This window comes from Sinocyclocheilus anshuiensis, unplaced genomic scaffold (genome assembly GCF_001515605.1).
Source record: "Sinocyclocheilus anshuiensis isolate Anshui unplaced genomic scaffold, SAMN03320099.WGS_v1.1 scaffold439, whole genome shotgun sequence".
Classification (NCBI taxonomy): domain Eukaryota; kingdom Metazoa; phylum Chordata; class Actinopteri; order Cypriniformes; family Cyprinidae; genus Sinocyclocheilus; species Sinocyclocheilus anshuiensis.
Window position 1 is genome coordinate 384,570 of NW_015552572.1, and position 9,398 is coordinate 393,967.

General features: G+C 37.5%; 1 non-coding gene and 1 pseudogene across 1 annotated transcript; both read right to left on the minus strand.

Moving 5' to 3' along the window:
* Positions 1-709: 709 nt before the first annotated feature.
* On the minus strand, positions 710-3,344 carry LOC107665088 (nurim-like; annotated as a pseudogene).
* trnak-cuu (transfer RNA lysine (anticodon CUU)) lies at positions 2,779-2,851 on the minus strand. Its single transcript has one exon. It is a non-coding gene; the product is annotated as a tRNA-Lys (tRNA).
* Positions 3,345-9,398: the final 6,054 nt, after the last annotated feature.

A 9,398-nucleotide genomic window follows, 5' to 3' on the forward strand; every position in this document is an offset into this window, starting at 1 on the left:
GCATGCGTGCATATGAAAAATAAACTAATATTTTGTTACATTTTTGTAGCAAAAATGTAAAAAAAAATTTTACGTGCTAACCATCTCATGTTATTGAGCTAATTAGCAAGATGACTAGCTGGATAAAATTCCTTCAGAAATGACTCAGTCTCCATTGATTGATTCTCATTCTGTCTGTGTTGTTAAATAAACTGAATGCATATTTATTTAAATGATATTTTCCACAAACATACGGTATTATTTGCGGTTGTACAATATAATTAAGTAATATTAGTGATATTTTACAAGCAAATTGTATATCAGATCAGCTGTTATGAAGACCAAGGAGCTGTTCATGGATCTTCACAGACCTCTTTGACTGTCTAAATGGGACATCAACCATTTTTTCAACACTTCACAGATTTGGCCACTGTGAGATAGTGGCTAGAAGGAAGGCACTTGGCTTCCTTGCCGTGTTTCTTGCCACTGGTCTATCTTTGATTTCACCAGGAGGCGCTTGTTGCCATCAAAAGCAACATGGGGTGAGGGAACGAATTAGTAAATCGTGCGCACAATTTATAAATCGAGGGAACGAATTAGTAAATCGTGCGCACCATTTATAAATCGAGGGAACGAATTAGTAAATCGTGCTCACAATTTATAAATCGAGGGAACGAATTAGTAAATCGTGCGCACAATTTTTTAATCGAGGGAACGAAATAGTAAATCGTGCGCACAATTTATAAATCGAGGGAACGAAATAGCAAATCGTGCCCACGATTTAGCCTACTATGTTTTTCCCTGCATGCCATGTGCAGGGCTCCGTAAGTAACAACTTTGAAGGCAGCATTACACTCTTACTTGCAAGAGCATCATTCAGTCTTGCTTATGCATGTTGTTGTTGCTCTGATCGCTGCCCTCTAGTGGTGCGGAGAAGAGCTGCAGTTTGCTGCGCAGCTGCCGGCGCAGGTAAGCGCAGTCCTGGGTGTCCAGCGAGTGAGCGAGGATCAGGTAAACAGACAGGTACACAGCCAGCAGGAGCCGGTCCAGCGGGAACGTGGGGAGAAACCAGAGCACCGTGAGTAAAGCCGCTGCGCACGCTCAGACTTTAGCAGGAGAGGGTCGCCCAGACACAAACACTCATAATACACCTGAGAAACACAGAGGAGACAGATGATTTGCAATATGCAAATTGGGAAAAAACAAGTGCAAATTGGAGGAAAAAATGCTATATGAAATATAAAGTGCAAAATATGCAATTTGGTGCAGATGCTGATATTTATGTGATGAAATTCTGATGCTTGCGCTGTAAATCAATAAAGCAATAAGCCCCGTGAAGCCGTGGTTTACAGTGAATTTATAGATTTAACAGCAGAAAGACACGTGAAGCTCCAGCTGAAGCTGGACGTTTGTACAATTACACTAAAAGAGCTTTGACTGGATAAAAAACTCTAAACTATCAATCAGAGACAGAAGGCATGCAGGAGATTGTGTGTGCAACAGGTTTAACAGCAGAGTTAGAGTTAGAATTGAACAAAGTGAAAATAGAGCTTTTGTTGGTGTAAATGTACCTGTTTGATGCCCAGCAGTTCTGGATAGTCAAAGATGAGCAGGATGCTGCAGATTATGGCCCAGCACAGGAAGTGTGAGATAAAACAGATGAGCGGGAACCAGATATCCCAGGGTGCATTGCGCACTGACCACAGGCAGGGGGCGCTGGTGACCGGCTGCCAATAGTGCATCAATATCTAAACACAGAACAAGAATACAGTTAGAGCAGAATATATTATATTCTCAGTGTCACATTTCACTGTTATGGTGTGTGTTATTAAATGAATTGCCAAGGTAGGTAATTACAGAAGTTACTTAGACATTACTGGGTTTGTGTGGAAGTGCTAGAACTAATTATGATTAAGATAATAAAAACATTAAAATAAAATTTGTAATTTAAAAAAATTGCTAACACTTTGATTTAAGTAAATGATAAATACATTTCATATAATTGAATGCATAATTGATTCAAATAATAATTAAATATTTTATTTAAATAATAAATACTTTAGATTAAAATAAAAATGATTGCTTGAAATAAAAATAACATTTTATTTAAATAATATATACATTTGATAAAAAATGTTTTACAATAATCAATACATTTGATTTAAATAAATACATTGATTAAAGTAATACATTTTGATTTAAATAACACATCTAACTGTACAGTATTATGGTGAATAGAAAAGTAACGATGCAACATAATCCAAATAATATTTTATACATATTTATAATATTAATTTTTCATAGTGTTAATGGGGTCTTTATACATGAAAATATATAGTTGCCTTTTAAATATTAGACTTGAAGTCCCTCGCACAGGGATGATCATATTTAGGGGTCCGTGGCATCTAAAAGATTGAAAATACTAAATCCCACAACTAAAAAAAAGCAATATAGATCCATTTATTTCTGAGATTACAATTGGACACCACTTGGAGAACTAAATATTTTATTAAAAAATAACTGTTTTAGAAAAATCAGGCAGTATGCAATATATACAGTGCATTAACGGGCCAGAGGTACCTGCAGTGCTGCAGCGGTGGTGAAGCAGTACACGGATCTGGACAAAACACCAAACACTCGCTTTACCGGAGTCCAGGCCAGAAGACTGTGCTGGAGACTGAAGAGGACCAGAAGGAGCACATCCACGGCTACTGCCTTCAGAACCACCCCGTCCCGCAGAGCACAGACCAGGGCACAGAGTCTGAGAAAACACAGACGCAAAACACGAGAAAAAATTGCCGCCCAACGTGGGGCTCGAACCCACGACCCTGAGATTAAGAGTCTCATGCTCTACCGACTGAGCTAGCCGGGCCGTACGCAAACGACGCACATATTCCGTAATGACGATAACCTGTGATTCCTTCATTTACTTTAAATTTATGCAAACCTACTTATAGAGAAAATTTCAACTTCTTTAAATGCATATTAAAATAATTCTTTTTTTTTTTTTTTAAATCAACCTTTTTTAAAAGTCAGATCAACCTCCTGAGAAACTAAAAACGTGGAACAGCCTTAAAACTTATTACAAAGCGAGTACAAGTCGATTCAAAATAAAAACATTCATTAATATATTTATGTGCACATGGGTTCAGACACAGCATGTTAATATTTACGTATAGCTCCTTTATTATTAAACTTTCAAAGTTTCAGCGTCGTTTGAGACGCGCTCCCTTACCTCGACACAGAGGCGGCCCCGCTCAGGTTATGATAGATGGCACGAAACGACACGAAGTCTGCACCGGTCACAAACACGGAGACGAAGGTAATTAAAGCTGAAAACAGTCGCGAAAAGTCACCAACGCCATGATAATATTAATAACTATAACCAATGGCTAGCACGAAACTTCCGGGAGAAGCGGCTGCAGTAGCGCGTCATGACCAGCAGAGGGCGGAAATGTTCGTGATTTTCAAATTCGTGCTATAAGAATGAACTCTTACTAATGTTTTCATTATATAAGTTTTAGTATCTATCTATCTATCTATCTATCTATCTATCTATCTATCTATCTATCTATCTATCTATCTATCTATCTATCTATCTATCTATCTACTAACACCCTTCTAATGCCAGTAATCTGTTTATTTTCACCTCATATGTTGTGGTTTTAGTTGCATGATCTTAATGCAGTCAGTCAGGAAATTTGTTCATGGCATTGTTCATTGTAACGATCAGGTTTTCTGCCAAAAAAAATGATGCACGAACACAAATCATTTCTGGCTTCCACTGCTGTTTTATTTATCATAATTCTCAGTAGACACGTTTATCATTAAAGACATTTTTATTTAGTCAAGCTTTACGTGCCATAAAACACATGACAGTTATATTTTCTCTTAAACTCAGCTCATACAGACATAATAATGCTTCTCTAGATGAAAATATATTGTGCATAATGTTCAATAAAGCATGTGTTTGCAGTTCTTTTTTTTAGCTTATTCTCTACATGTAAAAACTGCAGTTGTGTAAAAGATTGATTTGGCAAAAATTGCAGCTTTGAAAAGTAATTTTAATGGACTCTTTAGGTACAAAGGTGTGCCTTTTGAAAAGGTACCGCCCCAGTGACAGCTTTTGTACCTTTTTTTCTGAGTGTATGTAGTATCTACTGTAATAATGATGGGAATTTCAGCTCTTTTTTGGGAGCCGGATCATTTGGATCAGTTCAGCAATAAGGAACTGTAAGTGTTTAGTACCACTTCTGGTTTTTATTCACCTTATGTAAATAACTAGAAGAATATCAAAGTGCAGTAAAGGTTACAAACCAGTGTGTTTATAATTACGACGATACATTTAAAATAATATGATAATAAATACCAGTTTGCAGTATCATGCAGCATAACAAGCAGTTTTGTTCTGCTAGAAATAACTGGAAGTGAATGAAACCTTAATAACAAAATTTAGCAATGTTTTGAGCTGTATTATTGGTTACTTCAATAATCAATGCAATTATACTAAACATTTCCAGAATACTATAACTTTATGTTTGGTATAAGAGCATCAAACACTATTACAGAACATAATAGTGAACTCCAAAACCCAAAACATTCCAAACAAATCAGATACAAAATGGAATATGGTGTGCCATGTAACAAATATAAACTGCAATGTGCAAAACAGCAACATCCAACACTTGTATCATTGTATATGTTAACCCTGAAACATTGTAGCATTGTGCACTGACTTAACGCTGTGTTATTGTGCGAGTGACCGAACATGAGCAAAGCAATATTCAGTCAGTAACATGCGGCCAATAAGTGTGGCAAAAAGAAATAATCCTATTATTCTGTCTTGTATTAATTTAAAAGAAAAAAAATGAATTTGAATGTCAAAAGTCGACTCTCATGGTTCACTGAAAGGAGTCGGCTCATAGATACACATCACTATACTGTAAATGTTATGCAGAAATATGCTGACAGAATCCTCTGCACATCTGCTGGCTATGAAGACGAATTACAAGGAACAAATGTTCTGACAGCGAAGTATCTTTCTTCTTTTAACAGCAACCAGAATCAGAACCACAAACACAGACAGTGCAACTGGAACAATCCGAAGCTCTACAGGTAGAAGGGAGGGAACTGGGAAGAGAGCACACATTATTTATTTATTATTATTATTATTTTTATTATTTCATTTTTAAACTCGGTATTTAAAGATTTTGTAAAGCTTTGAGCCTGATTCTGTAGAGGACAGTGAAAGGTTAGTCATAGTATAGTCAGTAGTTTAGTATTAATTTGCTGTTCAAATCATGATGTAACATTACCTGCATAAATGCTTTAAAGATAATATTTCTAATCATCCACTGAGCTTCTCTCACCTCTGACTGTCACTGTGATCAAGAGGTTTCCTTCTGAGTCCAGAACTCTGTATGATCCTGTATCACTGTACATAAACTCATTAATGATCAGGTTTCGATCTCTGATGGTGATTCGTTCGCTCTGAACTCCGTCGCTTCTGCTCCAAACCTCCTTCCACTCGGTCCTGATGTTGCTCTGATGCTGCACTTTATCAGCTTCTGACAACAGAACATCCAACTTCAGCTCCTCGTCTGTTTTCACAGAAATCTCATCTGAGGAGACACACAAATGCATTAATTTATTATTATAATGGTGTCAATCAATTAAGGCCATAATCATATACAGTGGGTATAGAAAAGAATTTCCCCCCTTTAAAATAATCACATTTTGTTGCTTTGCAGCCTGAAATGAAGACGGACACAGTTTTTGTTTTATCCAGCTGTATTTACTCAGTGCAACATCCAAGTGAAAGATAAACACCAACATAAAAAAAATTATTCTAAATCAGAATCAGTGAGTTGGAAACAGGATCACCTCATTGTGTCAGTATTTCGTTGAACCGCCTTTTGCTTTAATTACAGCCTTTAGTCTGTTGGGAAATGTCTCTACTAATTTTGCACATCTAGACTTTGCAGTATTTGCTCACTCTTCTTTGCAGAACTGCTCGAGTTCAGTTCAATCTGATGGAGAGCGTTTGTGGACTGCAGGCTTCAAGTCATTGCACAGATTTTCAGTGGGGTTCGAGTCTGGGCTCTGAAGGCCATGCAAGGACATTCAGCTTCTTCTCCTTCAACCACTGTGTGCTTTGGGTCATTGTCATGTTGGAAGCTAAACCTTCTTCCCATTGACAGCTTTCTGGCAGAGGGCAGCAGATTTTCCTCAAGAATTTGACTGTATTTTCCCCCATCCATTTTTCCTTCTATCCTGACGAGTGCTCCAGTCGCTGCTGCAGAGAAACAGCCCATAACAGGACATCACCAGCTCCATGCTTTACTGCAGGAATGCTGTTATTTGGATGGTGAGCTGTATTGGATTTCTGCAAGACATATCGTTTGGTGTTGAGGTCAAATAATTCAATTAGTCTGACTGCATGTGGCCTTTCTTGAGGAGTGGCTTTTTTCCATACGAGCCACATTTGCGGAGGATTTGTGATATTGTTGTCTCATGCACACAATGCCCACTCTTTGTCATAAACTCCTGCAGCTGCTTCAGAGTTGCTGTAAAGCTCACGGTCGCCTCTCTGAGCAGTTTCCTCCGGCTCTTTCATCCAGTTTGGAGCGATGTCCTGATCCAGGGAGGGTCTGTGTTGTACCAAATACCTTCCACTTCTTAATAATAGACTTCACTGTGCTTCTAGGCATTGCTAAAGCCTTTGAAATGTTTTTTTTTTTTTGTATTCGTCGACTTGTGCCTGTCCACAGCTTTATCCCGGAGATCTTTTGACAGTGCCTTGCCACCCATAATTGATTGTTTGCTTCAGTTGCACTGCCAAGGACTGAAATGCTCCAGGAAAGCTCTTTTCATAATCAAAATGAGCACAGCTGATCACAGTTGAAAGTCAAATAGTTTTGTGTGCCATTGAGAAGGTGATTAGCTACACCTGATTGAGTTTACAAATCATTTTTAGGAAGGGCTGATCCTTTTTCCAACTCTGTTTTTTTTTTTTTTTTTCCTGACATGTTGGTGTTTTATCTTTCACTTGGATGTTATAAGTTGCACTGAGTAAATACATCTGGATAAAACAAAAACTGTGTCCGTCTTCATTTCAGTGACAATGTTTGGTGTGAATTGTATGATTGGAGGAGTAGTTTAAAAGTCACAGCCTGAATTGTCAATGGACAAAATAGCCGACTTGCTGTTGCTCATTGCTAATGACTGTAAATTAGAAAGTTTTCCGGCTTGATGAGAACAATATATGTACCGAGTTTGGTGACTGTAGGAAAAACTAACACCCCCTCACCCACACTTTTGTCAAAAGGTGCCACTATAGAGCCCCTCCTCCACACCCATTTCTGAGCTTTTGCCAATGTCTAATGGCAGATCATTCTGATGTGTGCATCGAGGTTCATGCAATTTAAAGCACATTAAGAACCTCAAAAACACCCGAAAAGGGTATTGAGGTTTGATGCGAAAGATTTTGTAAATCTCTCAATAACTCCTCAGTTTACTTACTATGTTTTTCGGTGTCATTAGGTTTGTCATCATTTGTGTTGTTTAGTTTTCCCTTTGAGCCTGATTTTGCAGATGCTGTAGAGGATACTGAAAGGTTCATCAAACAGTTTAGCATCAATTTGCTGATCAAATCATGATGAATAAACCTCAGCTGTCAAACTGATTTTAAAATAATACATCCACTGAGCTTCTCTCACCTCTGACTTTCACCGTGATCAAGAGATCTCCATCAGAGTCCAGAACTCTGTATGATCCTGCGTCTCTGGCTGTAAAGTTACTAATGATCAGGTTTCTATCTCTGATGGTGATTCGTTCGCTCTGAACTCCGTCGCTTCTGCTCCAGACCTTCATCCACCCTGTGCTTCTTCTGCTCTGATGCTGCACTTTATCAGCTTCTGACAACAGAACATCTAACTCCAGCTGCTCACCGATGCTCACAGAAATCTCATCTGAGGAGACACACAAAGACATCAATCATTATTATAATCTCTGCTGGTTACATGCAAGACCACACAATTATTACAAGAAAACCAGAAAGCAGATGCTGATGTTTGATCAGTTATGTCTTTACCATCAACACAAAGTTGGTACGTCCTGATTTGTCGCTCCAGCTCTGTCTGATCATTATTGTAATAGACATGCAAGTAGTATTTCCCAGCGTCACTGAAGCTCAGATTCTTGATGACGACGTCACAGTTTCCTTCTTTAAACACTCGTCCACTACATTCTTCAGTCTGACAGACATCTATGTCTCCTGACCGACTGAATAACTCAATCTGAACAATATTAGTGGCCTTATGTACACATGTCAGTGTGACGTTTCCTCCCTTTATCCCTATCGCAGGCATAGGGGTGGTTCCTGCACACACACACAAAAATAAATAAATAAAAAGACAGCATTCGTTCTATACTGAAAAATACATGTGGTCTTTCTTCTCTCTGTTCTCTATAATCGTCTTTGTACATTGTTCTAGTAGAGTTATTTTTAGTCAACTGGATTAATTAAGAAGCATGAAGGAGACGACAATGTTAGCAGTGCCACATTTTAACATTACAAGTGTTGATGACAAAAGTATAAAGCTGTAGCAGATGTACAGGTGCAATTGTAAAAAAAAAACAGAACAGCAAAACAGCAACAGAAGATGCAAGAAATCTGGCCTGTTGAGAATACAGAAGAGCTGGTTTATGTGACAGATAGTATACAGACTACATGCTTTCCTGAGACAAATACATTTTTAGTTTCATTTCGTCGTAATAGTAATAAATGTAGAACTATCAAATGTTTATATGAATAACTCCACACTGTAAAAATGTTTTTTTTTTATGGTTTATCAAAACTTTTTTTCTTTTTGTCAAATCAACTTAGATAATTAATGTTGTTCCGATAACATAATACTTTGAGTTTCTGTTGATCAAACCAGTCTCTTTCTTTGCATTAACTCCATTTTTTTAGTTTCAGCGAACTTAAAATTTTAAGGGAACCAGGTTAATTACTTTTTACAGTTAAACCAACAATAATTGTTTACTGTGCACTAAAAAAAACCCATCATAATCATCATAATAAACAAGTTGAGCATAAACACTCTAACTCCTTTCCACATCAGTAAGGTTTAGTTTTCCAGAGAAACACAATAGAACACAAGCACATATTTAAGCTTTAGTGTTTCGACAGTTTGGAAATATGTGTTGCCTCCCTATAAAGAGGAGTATATGATTGGTCATCATTATACAGTCATCGACAGGGAATTCATTCAAAGCAGACTGAGCTGTTAGACGTTTAACATAATATGTTCAGTGACTGACGTAATCTTGTGAATCTTATTAATTATTTAATCATATTGATTAAATTTTAAACGCTAACACTCTGATTTTTATTCTGAAGGAAACACCTGTTGCCT